A 12,500-nucleotide genomic window follows, 5' to 3' on the forward strand; every position below is an offset into this window, starting at 1 on the left:
TCAGTAACCAAGCGCATTTTTGAATTGGTTACTGATTTCTCCGTTCGAGTTGCGGCTGCGGTTGGCTTCAAATAGTGGTGGGGGCTTAATTATCGCCGAGGGGAGCATGTCCCGGTGGTGTGGCCGAGGATGGAGTGCCTTTTGAAGGGGGTGTTTCTGAATTTGGACCCTTTTTGAGTTGCATGGCCGGATGGGTGTGGTTTTGAAGGGTGTGTCTGTCTGGAGTGGCACCGGCGTTGGTGTGAGGCTGAGGGTGGGCGTTCGGTTCCTGGTTAGGGATAGGGAAAGGGTGAGACTTAGCTTTAGTGCTCGTGCCCCCGATTTTGGTAATGTTTGACGTCAATTTTCCAAGGAGGCGAATGCAAGGCTTCAGAGGGACTTTGAGTGTTCGGGGGCGGGGTAGCTCAGCCGGATTTGCCCCGGCGGTTCTGCGGACGGTGTTGACTTCGAGGGCGGACCGGCCCCCGTGTTCAGTCCGAATATCGTGCATTGTTAACGGCGGGAAGTGTTCCAAAAGGGAATGGGATTGAATGTGACTGCTGAAGCCGACTTTGAGACCTGTAACGCGGGTAGCTCAGCCGGATTTGACCCGGCGGTTCTGGCGACGGTCTCGCCTTCGAGGGGGGAGCGCCCCGCGTGTTCAGGCCGAATTTTGTGCATTTCCATCGGCGGGAAGAGGTCCAAACGGGAATGGGATTGAATGTGACTGCTGAAGCCGACATTGAGACCTCTAACGCGGGTAGCTCGGCAGGATTTGACCCGGCGGTTCTGCCGAAGGTCTCACCTTCGAGGGGGGAGCGTCCCGCGTGTTCAGGCCGAATATCGTGCATTGTTAACGGCGGGAAGTGTTCCAAACGTGAATGGGATTGAATGTGACTGCTGAAGCCGACATTGAGACCTCTAACGCGGGTAGCTCGGCCGGATTTGACCCGGCGGTTCTGGCGACGGTCTCGCCTTCGAGGGGGGAGCGTCCCGCGTGTTCAGGCCGAATTTTGTGCATTTCCATCGGCGGGAAGAGGTCCAAACGGGAATGGGATTGAATGTGACTGCTGAAGCCGACATTGAGACCTCTAACGCGGGTAGCTCGGCCGGATTTGACCCGGCGGTTCTGCCGAAGGTCTCACCTTCGAGGGGGGAGCGTCCCGCGTGTTCAGGCCGAATATCGTGCATTGTTAACGGCGGGAAGTGTTCCAAAAGGGAATGGGATTGAATGTGACTGCTGAAGCCGACATTGAGACCTCTAACGCGGGTAGCTCGGCCGGATTTGACCCGGCGGTTCTGGCGACGGTCTCGCCTTCGAGGGGGGAGCGTCCCGCGTGTTCAGGCCGAATTTTGTGCATTTCCATCGGCGGGAAGAGGTCCAAACGGGAATGGGATTGAATGTGACTGCTGAAGCCGACATTGAGACCTCTAACGCGGGTAGCTCGGCCGGATTTGACCCGGCGGTTCTGCCGAAGGTCTCACCTTCGAGGGGGGAGCGTCCCGCGTGTTCAGGCCGAGTTTTGTGCATTTCCATCGGCGGGAAGAGGTCCAAACGGGAATGGGATTGAATGTGACTGCTGAAGCCGACATTGAGACCTCTAACGCGGGTAGCTCGGCCGGATTTGACCCGGCGGTTCTGCCGAAGGTCTCAGCTTCGAGGGGGGAGCGCCCACCGTGTACAGGCCGATTTTCATGCATTTCCAACCGTGGGAAGGGGTCCGAAAGGGGATGGGGGTGAACGTGACTGCTCAACCCGACTTTGAGACCTCTAACGCGGGTAGCTCAGCCGGATTTGACCCGGCGGTTCTGGCGACGGTCTCGCCTTCGAGGGGGGAGCGTCCCGCGTGTTCAGGCCGAATTTTGTGCATTTCCATCGGCGGGAAGAGGTCCAAACGGGAATGGGATTGAATGTGACTGCTGAAGCCGACATTGAGACCTCTAACGCGGGTAGCTCGGCCGGATTTGACCCGGCGGTTCTGCCGAAGGTCTCACCTTCGAGGGGGGAGCGTCCCGCGTGTTCAGGCCGAATTTTGTGCATTTCCATCGGCGGGAAGAGGTCCAAACGGGAATGGGATTGAATGTGACTGCTGAAGCCGACATTGAGACCTCTAACGCGGGTAGCTCGGCCGGATTTGACCCGGCGGTTCTGCCGAAGGTCTCACCTTCGAGGGGGGAGCGCCCACCGTGTACAGGCCGATTTTCATGCATTTCCAACCGTGGGAAGGGGTCCGAAAGGGGATGGGGGTGAACGTGACTGCTCAACCCGACTTTGAGACCTGTAACGCGGGTAGCTCAGCCGGATTTGACCCGGCGGTTCTGGCGACGGTCTCGCCTTCGAGGGGGGAGCGTCCCGCGTGTTCAGGCCGAATTTTGTGCATTTCCATCGGCGGGAAGAGGTCCAAACGGGAATGGGATTGAATGTGACTGCTGAAGCCGACATTGAGACCTCTAACGCGGGTAGCTCGGCCGGATTTGACCCGGCGGTTCTGCCGAAGGTCTCACCTTCGAGGGGGGAGCGTCCCGCGTGTTCAGGCCGAATTTTGTGCATTTCCATCGGCGGGAAGAGGTCCAAACGGGAATGGGATTGAATGTGACTGCTGAAGCCGACATTGAGACCTCTAACGCGGGTAGCTCGGCCGGATTTGACCCGGCGGTTCTGCCGAAGGTCTCACCTTCGAGGGGGGAGCGCCCACCGTGTACAGGCCGATTTTCATGCATTTCCAACCGTGGGAAGGGGTCCGAAAGGGGATGGGGGTGAACGTGACTGCTCAACCCGACTTTGAGACCTGTAACGCGGGTAGCTCAGCCGGATTTGACCCGGCGGTTCTGGCGACGGTCTCGCCTTCGAGGGGGGAGCGCCCCGCGTGTTCAGGCCGAATTTTGTGCATTTCCATCGGCGGGAAGAGGTCCAAACGGGAATGGGATTGAATGTGACTGCTGAAGCCGACATTGAGACCTCTAACGCGGGTAGCTCGGCAGGATTTGACCCGGCGGTTCTGCCGAAGGTCTCACCTTCGAGGGGGGAGCGCCCACCGTGTACAGGCCGATTTTCATGCATTTCCAACCGTGGGAAGGGGGCCGAAAGGGGATGGGGGTGAATGTGACTGCTCAACCCGACTTTGAGGCATCTAACCCGGGTAGCTCAGCCGGGTTTGACCCGGCGGTTCTGCCGACTGCCTCGCCTTCGAGGGGGGAGCGTCCCCCGTGTACAGGCCGATTTTCATGCATTTCGAACCGTGGGAAGTGGCCCAAAAGGGGATGGGGGTGAATGTGACTGCTCAACCCGACTTTGGCGCTTCCGAGCCGGGTAGCCCGGCCGGGTTTGACCCGGCGGTTCTGCCGTCGGTCTCGCCTTCGAGGGCGGAGCCTCCCCCGTGTACAGGCCGATTTTCATGCATTTGCAACGGTGGGAAGTTGCCCAAAAGTCGATGGGAGTGAATGTGACTGCTCAACCCGACTTTGAGACTTTTAAGCCGGGTAGCTCAGCCGGGTTTGACCCGGCGGTTCTGCCGACGGTCTCGCCTTCGAGGGGGGAGCCTCCCCCGTGTACAGGCCGATTTTCGTGCATTTCCAACGGTGGGAAGAGGTTCAAAAGGGGATGGGAGTGAATGTGACTGCTCAACCCGACTCTGAGGCTTCTAACCCGGGTAGCTCGGCCGGGTTTGATCCGGCGGTTCTGCCGACGGTCTCGTCTTCGAGGCCGGTGCCTCCCCCGTGTACAGGCCGATTTTCGTGCATTTCCAACGGTGGGAAGTGGTCCAAAAGGGAATGGGGGTGGACGTGTCTGCTCATACCGACTTTGAGACTTGTAAGCCGGGTAGCTCAGCCGGGTTTGACCCGGCGGTTCTGCCGACGGTCTCGCCTTCGAGGGGGGAGCCTCCCCCGTGTACAGGCCGATTTCCGTGCATTTCCAACGGTGGGAAGAGGTTCAAAAGGGGATGGGAGTGAATGTGACTGCTCAACCCGACTCTGAGGCTTCTAACCCGGGTAGCTCGGCCGGGTTTGATCCGGCGGTTCTGCCGACGGTCTCGTCTTCGAGGCCGGTGCCTCCCCCGTGTACAGGCCGATTTTCGTGCATTTCCAACGGTGGGAAGAGGTTCAAAAGGGGATGGGGGTGAATGCGACTGCTCAACCCGACTCTGAGGCTTCTAACCCGGGTAGCCCGGCCGGGTTTGACCCGGCGGTTCTGCCGACGGTCTCGCCTTCGAGGGCGGAGCCTCCCCCGTGTACAGGCCGATTTTCATGCATTTGCAACGGTGGGAAGTTGCCCAAAAGTCGATGGGAGTGAATGTGACTGCTCAACCCGACTTTGAGACTTTTAAGCCGGGTAGCTCAGCCGGGTTTGACCCGGCGGTTCTGCCGACGGTCTCGCCTTCGAGGGGGGAGCCTCCCCCGTGTACAGGCCGATTTTCGTGCATTTCCAACGGTGGGAAGAGGTTCAAAAGGGGATGGGAGTGAATGTGACTGCTCAACCCGACTCTGAGGCTTCTAACCCGGGTAGCTCGGCCGGGTTTGATCCGGCGGTTCTGCCGACGGTCTCGTCTTCGAGGCCGGTGCCTCCCCCGTGTACAGGCCGATTTTCGTGCATTTCCAACGGTGGGAAGTGGTCCAAAAGGGAATGGGGGTGGACGTGTCTGCTCATACCGACTTTGAGACTTGTAAGCCGGGTAGCTCAGCCGGGTTTGTTCCGGCGGTTCTGCCGACGGTCTCGTCATCGAGGGGGGAGCCTCCCCCGTGTCCAGGCCGATTTTCATGCATTTCCAACCGTGGGAAGTGGTCCAAAAGGGAATGGGGGTGAATGTGACTGCTCATACCGACTTTGAGACTTTTAAGCCGGGTAGCTCAGCCGGGTTTGACCCGGCGGTTCTGCCGACGGTCTCGCCTTCGAGGGGGGAGCGTCCCCCGTGTTCAGGCCGAATTTTGTGCATTTCGAACCGTGGGAAGTTGCCCAAAAGTCGATGGGAGTGAATGTGACTGCTCAACCCGACTTTGAGACTTGTAAGCCGGGTAGCTCAGCCGGGTTTGACCCGGCGGTTCTGCCGACGGTCTCGTCTTCGAGGCGGGTGCCTCCCCCGTGTACAGGCCGATTTTCATGCATTTCGTACCGTGGGAAGCGGTCCAAAAGGGGATGGGAGTGAACGTGACTGCTCATACCGACTTTGGCGCTTCCGAGCCGGGTAGCTCAGCCGGGTTTGACCCGGCGGGTCTGCCGACGGTCTCGCCTTCGAGGGGGGAGCGTCCCCCGTGTTCAGGCCGAATCTTGTGCATTTCGAACCGTGGGAAGTTGCCCAAAAGTCGATGGGAGTGAATGTGACTGCTCAACCCGACTTTGAGACTTGTAAGCCGGGTAGCTCAGCCGGGTTTGACCCGGCGGTTCTGCCGACGGTCTCGTCTTCGAGGCGGATGCCACCCCCGTGTACAGGCCGATTTTCGTGCATTTCCAACCGTGGGAAGTGGTCTAAAAGTCGATGGGAGTGAACGTGACTGCTCAACCCGACTCTGAGGCTTCTAACCCGGGTAGCTCGGCCGGGTTTGACCCGGCGGTTCTGCCGACGGTCTCGTCTTCGAGGCGGGTGCCTCCCCCGTGTACAGGCCGATTTTCGTGCATTTCGAACCGTGGGAAGTGGTCTAAAAGTCGATGGGAGTGAACGTGACTGCTCAACCCGACTTTGAGACTTGTAAGCCGGGTAGCTCAGCCAGGTTTGACCCGGCGGTTCTGCCGACGGTCTCGCCTTCGAGGGCGGACCCTCCCCCGTGTACAGGCCGGTTTTCGTGCATTTCGAACCGTGGGAAGTGATCCAAAAGGGAATGGGGGTGAACGTGACTGCCCAACCCGGCTTTGAGACTTGTAAGCCGGGTAGCTCAGCCGGGTTGGACCCGGCGGTTCTGCCGACGGTCTCGACTTCGAGGCGGGTGCCTCCCCCGTGTACAGGCCGATTTTCATGCATTTGCAACGGTGGGAAGTTGCCCAAAAGTCGATGGGAGTGAATGTGACTGCTCAACCCGACTTCGAGACTTGTAAGCCGGGTAGCTCAGCCGGGTTTGACCCGGCGGTTCTGCCGACGGTCTCGCCTTCGAGGGGGGAGCCTCCCCCGTGTACAGGCCGATTTTCGTGCATTTCCAACGGTGGGAAGAGGTTCAAAAGGGGATGGGAGTGAATGTGACTGCTCAACCCGACTTTGGCGCTTCCGAGCCGGGTAGCTCAGCCGGGTTTGACCCGGCGGGTCTGCCGACGGTCTCGTCTTCGAGGCGGGTGCCTCCCCCGTATACAGGCCGATTTTCATGCATTTCGAACCGTGGGAAGTGGTCCAAAAGGGAATGGGGGTGGACGTGTCTGCTCATACCGACTTTGAGACTTGTAAGCCGGGTAGCTCAGCCGGGTTTGTTCCGGCGGTTCTGCCGACGGTCTCGTCTTCGAGGCGGGTGCCTCCCCCGTGTACAGGCCGATTTTCGTGCATTTCGAACCGTGGGAAGTGGTCCAAAAGGGGATGGGAGTGAATGTGACTGCTCAACCCGACTTTGGCGCTTCCGAGCCGGGTAGCTCAGCCGGGTTTGACCCGGCGGGTCTGCCGACGGTCTCGTCTTCGAGGCGGGTGCCTCCCCCGTATACAGGCCGATTTTCATGCATTTCGAACCGTGGGAAGTGGTCCAAAAGGGAATGGGGGTGGACGTGTCTGCTCATACCGACTTTGAGACTTGTAAGCCGGGTAGCTCAGCCGGGTTTGATCCTGCGGTTCTGCCGACGGTCTCGCCTTCGAGGGGGGAGCCTCCCCCGTGTTCAGTCCGATTTCCATGCATTTCCAACCGTGGGAAGTTGCCCAAAAGGGGATGGGAGTGAATGTGACTGCTCAACCCGACTTTGGCGCTTCCGAGCCGGTTAGCACAGCCGGGTTTGACCCGGCGGTTCTGCCGACAGTCTCCTCTTCGAGGCGGGTGCCTCCCCCGTGTACAGGCCGATTTCCGTGCATTTCGAACCGTGGGAAGTGGTCCAAACGTCGATGGGAGTGAATGTGACTGCTCAACCCGACTTTGGCGCTTCCGAGCCGGGTAGCTCAGCCGGGTTTGACCCGGCGGTTCTGCCGACGGTCTCGTCTTCGAGGCGGGTGCCTCCCCCGTGTACAGGCCGATTTTCATGCATTTGGAACCGTGGGAAGTGGTCCAAAAGGGAATGGGGGTGGACGTGACTGCTCATACCGACTTTGAGACTTGTAAGCCGGGTAGCTCGGCCGGGTTTGACCCGGCGGTTCTGCCGACGGTCTCGCCTTCGAGGGGGGAGCCTCCCCCGTGTTCAGTCCGATTTTCGTGCATTTCCCACGGTGGGAAATGGTATCTTTCATTACGGGGACAAGGGTCTGAAGCGGTGAAGTCAGTAACCGGCATAGTTAAGGAAAGGGTTCGAATTTTCTCAACAGTACGAAAAAAGTGAGCAGGGAAGCTAGAGAAGGTGTCAGTGAGTCCCAAACGAGTGAACCGCAAAACTTAGGGAAATGCCCGAAAGCGTTTTAAAGGGTGAAATCGGGAACGAGGAAATGATGGGAAAGTGCCTGAAAGTGCTAAATGAGTAAACAGAAAAACGAAGAAAAATGTTTGAAAAGAAGAAGTGAGTAACCAGGAAAACTTAGAAAAATGTTCAAAACGAAGAAATCAGTAACCAGGAAAACTTAGAAAAATGATCAAAAAGAAGAAATGAGTAACCAGGAAAACTTAGAAAAATGTTTAAAAAGAAGAAATCAGTAACCAGGAAAACTTAGGAAAATGTTTAAAAAGAAGAAATCAGTAACCAGAAAAACTGCGAAAAATGTTTAAAAAGAAGAAATGAGTAACCAGAAAAACTTAGAAAAATGTTTAAAAAGAAGAAATCAGTAACCAGGAAAACTTAGAAAAATGTTTAAAAAGAAGAAATCAGTAACCAGGAAAACTTAGAAAAATGTTTAAAAAGAAGAAATCAGTAACCAGGAAAACTTAGAAAAATGTTATAAAAGAAGAAGTGAGTAACCAGAAAAACTTAGAAAAATGTTTAAAAAGAAGAAATCAGTAACCAGAAAAACTGCGAAAAATGTTTAAAAAGAAGAAATCAGTAACCAGACAAACTGCGAAAAATGTTTAAAAAGAAGAAATCAGTAACCAGGAAAACTTAGAAAAATGTTTAAAAAGAAGAAGTGAGTAACCAGAAAAACTTAGAAAAATGTTTAAAAAGAAGAAATCAGTAACCAGAAAAACTTAGAAAAATGTTTAAAAAGAAGAAATCAGTAACCAGAAAAACTGCGAAAAATGTTTAAAAAGAAGAAATCAGTAACCAGGAAAACTTAGAAAAATGTTTAAAAAGAAGAAATCAGTAACCAGAAAAACTGCGAAAAATGTTTAAAAAGAAGAAATCAGTAACCAGGAAAACTTAGAAAAATGTTTAAAAAGAAGAAATCAGTAACCAGAAAAACTTAGAAAAATGTTTAAAAAGAAGAAATGAGTAACCAGAAAAACTTAGAAAAATGTTTAAAAAGAAGAAATCAGTAACCAGAAAAACGGCGAAAAATGTTTAAAAAGAAGAAATCAGTAACCAGAAAAACTTAGAAAAATGTTTAAAAAGAAGAAGTGAGTAACCAGAAAAACTTAGAAAAATGTTTAAAAAGAAGAAATGAGTAACCAGAAAAACTTAGAAAAATGTTTAAAAAGAAGAAATCAGTAACCAGAAAAACTTAGAAAAATGTTTAAAAAGAAGAAATGAGTAACCAGAAAAACTTAGAAAAATGCTTAAAAAGAAGAAATCAGTAACCAGAAAAACGGCGAAAAATGTTTAAAAAGAAGAAATCAGTAACCAGAAAAACGGCGAAAAATGTTTAAAAAGAAGAAATCAGTAACCAGACAAACTGCGAAAAAATGTTTAAAAAGAAGAAATCAGTAACCAGAAAAACTGCGAAAAATGTTTAAAAAGAAGAAATCAGTAACCAGGAAAACTTAGAAAAATGTTTAAAAAGAAGAAATGAGTAACCAGGAAAACTTAGAAAAATGTTTAAAAAGAAGAAATGAGTAACCAGGAAAACTTAGAAAAATGTTTAAAAAGAAGAAATCAGTAACCAGAAAAACTTAGAAAAATGTTTAAAAAGAAGAAATCAGTAACCAGAAAAACTTAGAAAAATGTTTAAAAAGAAGAAATGAGTAACCAGAAAAACTTAGAAAAATGTTTAAAAAGAAGAAATGAGTAACCAGAAAAACTTAGAAAAATGTTTAAAAAGAAGAAATCAGTAACCAGAAAAACGGCGAAAAATGTTTAAAAAGAAGAAGTGAGTAACCAGAAAAACTTAGAAAAATGTTTAAAAAGAAGAAATGAGTAACCAGAAAAACGTTTAAAAAGAAGAAATCAGTAACCAGAAAAACTTAGAAAAATGTTTAAAAAGAAGAAATGAGTAACCAGAAAAACTTAGAAAAATGTTTAAAAAGAAGAAATCAGTAACCAGAAAAACGGCGAAAAATGTTTAAAAAGAAGAAATCAGTAACCAGAAAAACGGCGAAAAATGTTTAAAAAGAAGAAATCAGTAACCAGACAAACTGCGAAAAATGTTTAAAAAGAAGAAATCAGTAACCAGAAAAACTTAGAAAAATGTTTAAAAAGAAGAAATCAGTAACCAGGAAAACTTGGAAAAAAACACTTAGAAAAATTTTCAGCAAAGTGTGAAAAATATTCTAAGTGTCAGCGGAGGAAAATGCTGCAGCATCGGGAAAGATTCGCAAACTTACACCGAACATGTGCTCCGAAGTGCCGGAGGAATTGGGTGAATTGAGCCCGGCAAATGGCCAGCTGTCGTTTTGTGCCTGCAGCCCGAAAACTTTAACTTTGTCTGTCGCGGAAGTCCGGACCGAGAAAAATCCAAACGGTTTTGACCGGACCGAGTTCCAGACCGATGCAGTCAAATTTGGAATTCAGACCCATTCAGTGCCACTTGTAGTTTTTCCGCAGTGAGGTTGGCGGGGTACCCGGAGATATATGGGAACACGATTTTTAGAACAAAATGGCGGCGCGGGACCGTTCTGAAAGGCATCCGAAAAACGGTTCCACGGGCATAGCACTTTAATGACAGGTATGAGTGCATGCCGGAGAGCTCTTGGAAGTCGAATTTTTGACACTTTGTCAATTTTTTGACAGATTTGACAAACTCTTTCTGTCTGTTCTAAGAGTCAGTCAGAGACTTGTGCGGCGGTCTTTTGACACTATTGGAGGGCGGGCAAACCCCACGTTGACTCCGGCCGTCCCTCCACAGGCGCTCGTGTCCAAAATGAAGGCGAGAGACGCGAGTGGCCTGGTTCCCTTGGGTGTTGCCAAGAAGGCTGCGGGCTGACCGTTGCCTGAGCACTCCCTAAAGCCTCTTGTGATGAGAGCAGACCTCGCCTGCCGCACGACCGGCTCTGGGAGTCGTTGGGCCGCTATTTGTGAATAGTCTGGTCCTCCTCTGCCACCCGGACAAGCGCGATGGCTCTGCCGCCCTGCGGTGCTCGTCACCCAGGTTTGGGGAACACGATACTCGTAACAAAAATAAAAGGCGGCTCGGGACCTGCAGGCGAAAGGGGTCCCGTGGTGCTAAGCACGTCGACTTCGGGTCTCGGTGCAAGCCGGAGAGCTCACGGAAGTCTAAAGTTTTCGGCACGTGGTCGAATCTTTTCAAAGGCTTACCCGGCTCTTTCCGTCCATTCTGAGAGTAAGTCAGAGGCCGGTGCGGAGGTCTCTTGACAATCGGAGGGGGTGGTGGCCCTCCGCAGGCGCTCGTGTCGAAAATGAAGGCGAGAGACGCGAGTGGCCTGGTTCCCCTGGGTGTTGCCAGGAAGGCTGCGGGCTGACCCTTGCCTGAGCACTCCCTAAAGCCTCTTGTGATGAGAGCAGACCTCGCGCGCCGCACGACCGGCTCTGGGAGTCGTTGGGCCGCTATCTGTGAATAGTCTGGTCCTCCTCTGCCACCCGGCCAAGTGCGATGGCTCTGCCGCCCTGCGGTGCTCGTCACGCAGGTATGGGGCACACGATGCTCGTAACAGCAAATAAAGGCGGCTCGGGACCTGCAGGCGAAAGGGGTCCCGTGGTGCTTAGCACGTCGACTTCGGGTCTCGGTGCAAGCCGGAGAGCTCACGGAAGTCTAAAGTTTTCGGCACGTGGTCGAATCTTTTGAAAGGCTTACCCGGCTCTTTCCGTCCATTCTGAGAGTCAGTCAGAGGCCGGTGCGGCGGTCTATTGACGACCGGAGGCTCCCATGGGTGTTGCGATGAGGGTGGAGGGCACAGAACCTTGCCTTAGCACTCCCTAATAAAGCCTCTTGTGAAGAGAGCAGACCTCGCGCGCCGCACGACCGGCTCTGGGAGTCGTTGGGCCGCTATCTGTGAATAGTCGGGTCCTCCTCTGCCACCCGGCCAAGTGCGATGGCTCTGCCGCCCTGCGGTGCTCGTCACGCAGGTATGGGGCACACGATGCTCGTAACAGCAAATAAAGGCGGCTCGGGACCTGCAGGCGAAAGGGGTCCCGTGGTGCTTCGCACGTCGACTTCGGGTCTCGGTGCAAGCCGGAGAGCTCACGGAAGTCTAAAGTTTTCGGCACGTGGTCGAATCTTTTGAAAGGCTTACCCGGCTCTTTCCGTCCATTCTGAGAGTCAGTCAGAGGCCGGTGCGGCGGTCTATTGACGACCGGAGGCTCCCATGGGTGTTGCGATGAGGGTGGAGGGCACAGAACCTTGCCTTAGCACTCCCTAATAAAGCCTCTTGTGAAGAGAGCAGACCTCGCGCGCCGCACGACCGGCTCTGGGAGTCGTTGGGCCGCTATCTGTGAATAGTCTGGTCCTCCTCTGCCACCCGGCCAAGTGCGATGGCTCTGCCGCCCTGCGGTGCTCGTCACGCAGGTATGGGGCACACGATGCTCGTAACAGCAAATAAAGGCGGCTCGGGACCTGCAGGCGAAAGGGGTCCCGTGGTGCTTCGCACGTCGACTTCGGGTCTCGGTGCAAGCCGGAGAGCTCACGGAAGTCTAAAGTTTTCGGCACGTGGTCGAATCTTTTGAAAGGCTTACCCGGCTCTTTCCGTCCATTCTGAGAGTCAGTCAGAGGCCGGTGCGGCGGTCTATTGACGACCGGAGGCTCCCATGGGTGTTGCGATGAGGGTGGAGGGCACAGAACCTTGCCTTAGCACTCCCTAATAAAGCCTCTTGTGAAGAGAGCAGACCTCGCGCGCCGCACGACCGGCTCTGGGAGTCGTTGGGCCGCTATCTGTGAATAGTCGGGTCCTCCTCTGCCACCCGGCCAAGTGCGATGGCTCTGCCGCCCTGCGGTGCTCGTCACGCAGGTATGGGGCACACGATGCTCGTAACAGCAAATAAAGGCGGCTCGGGACCTGCAGGCGAAAGGGGTCCCGTGGTGCTTCGCACGTCGACTTCGGGTCTCGGTGCAAGCCGGAGAGCTCACGGAAGTCTAAAGTTTTCGGCACGTGGTCGAATCTTTTGAAAGGCTTACCCGGCTCTTTCCGTCCATTCTGAGAGTCAGTCAGAGGCCGGT

Source organism: Chiloscyllium punctatum, unplaced genomic scaffold (assembly GCF_047496795.1).
Source record: "Chiloscyllium punctatum isolate Juve2018m unplaced genomic scaffold, sChiPun1.3 scaffold_370, whole genome shotgun sequence".
Lineage (NCBI taxonomy): Eukaryota > Metazoa > Chordata > Chondrichthyes > Orectolobiformes > Hemiscylliidae > Chiloscyllium > Chiloscyllium punctatum.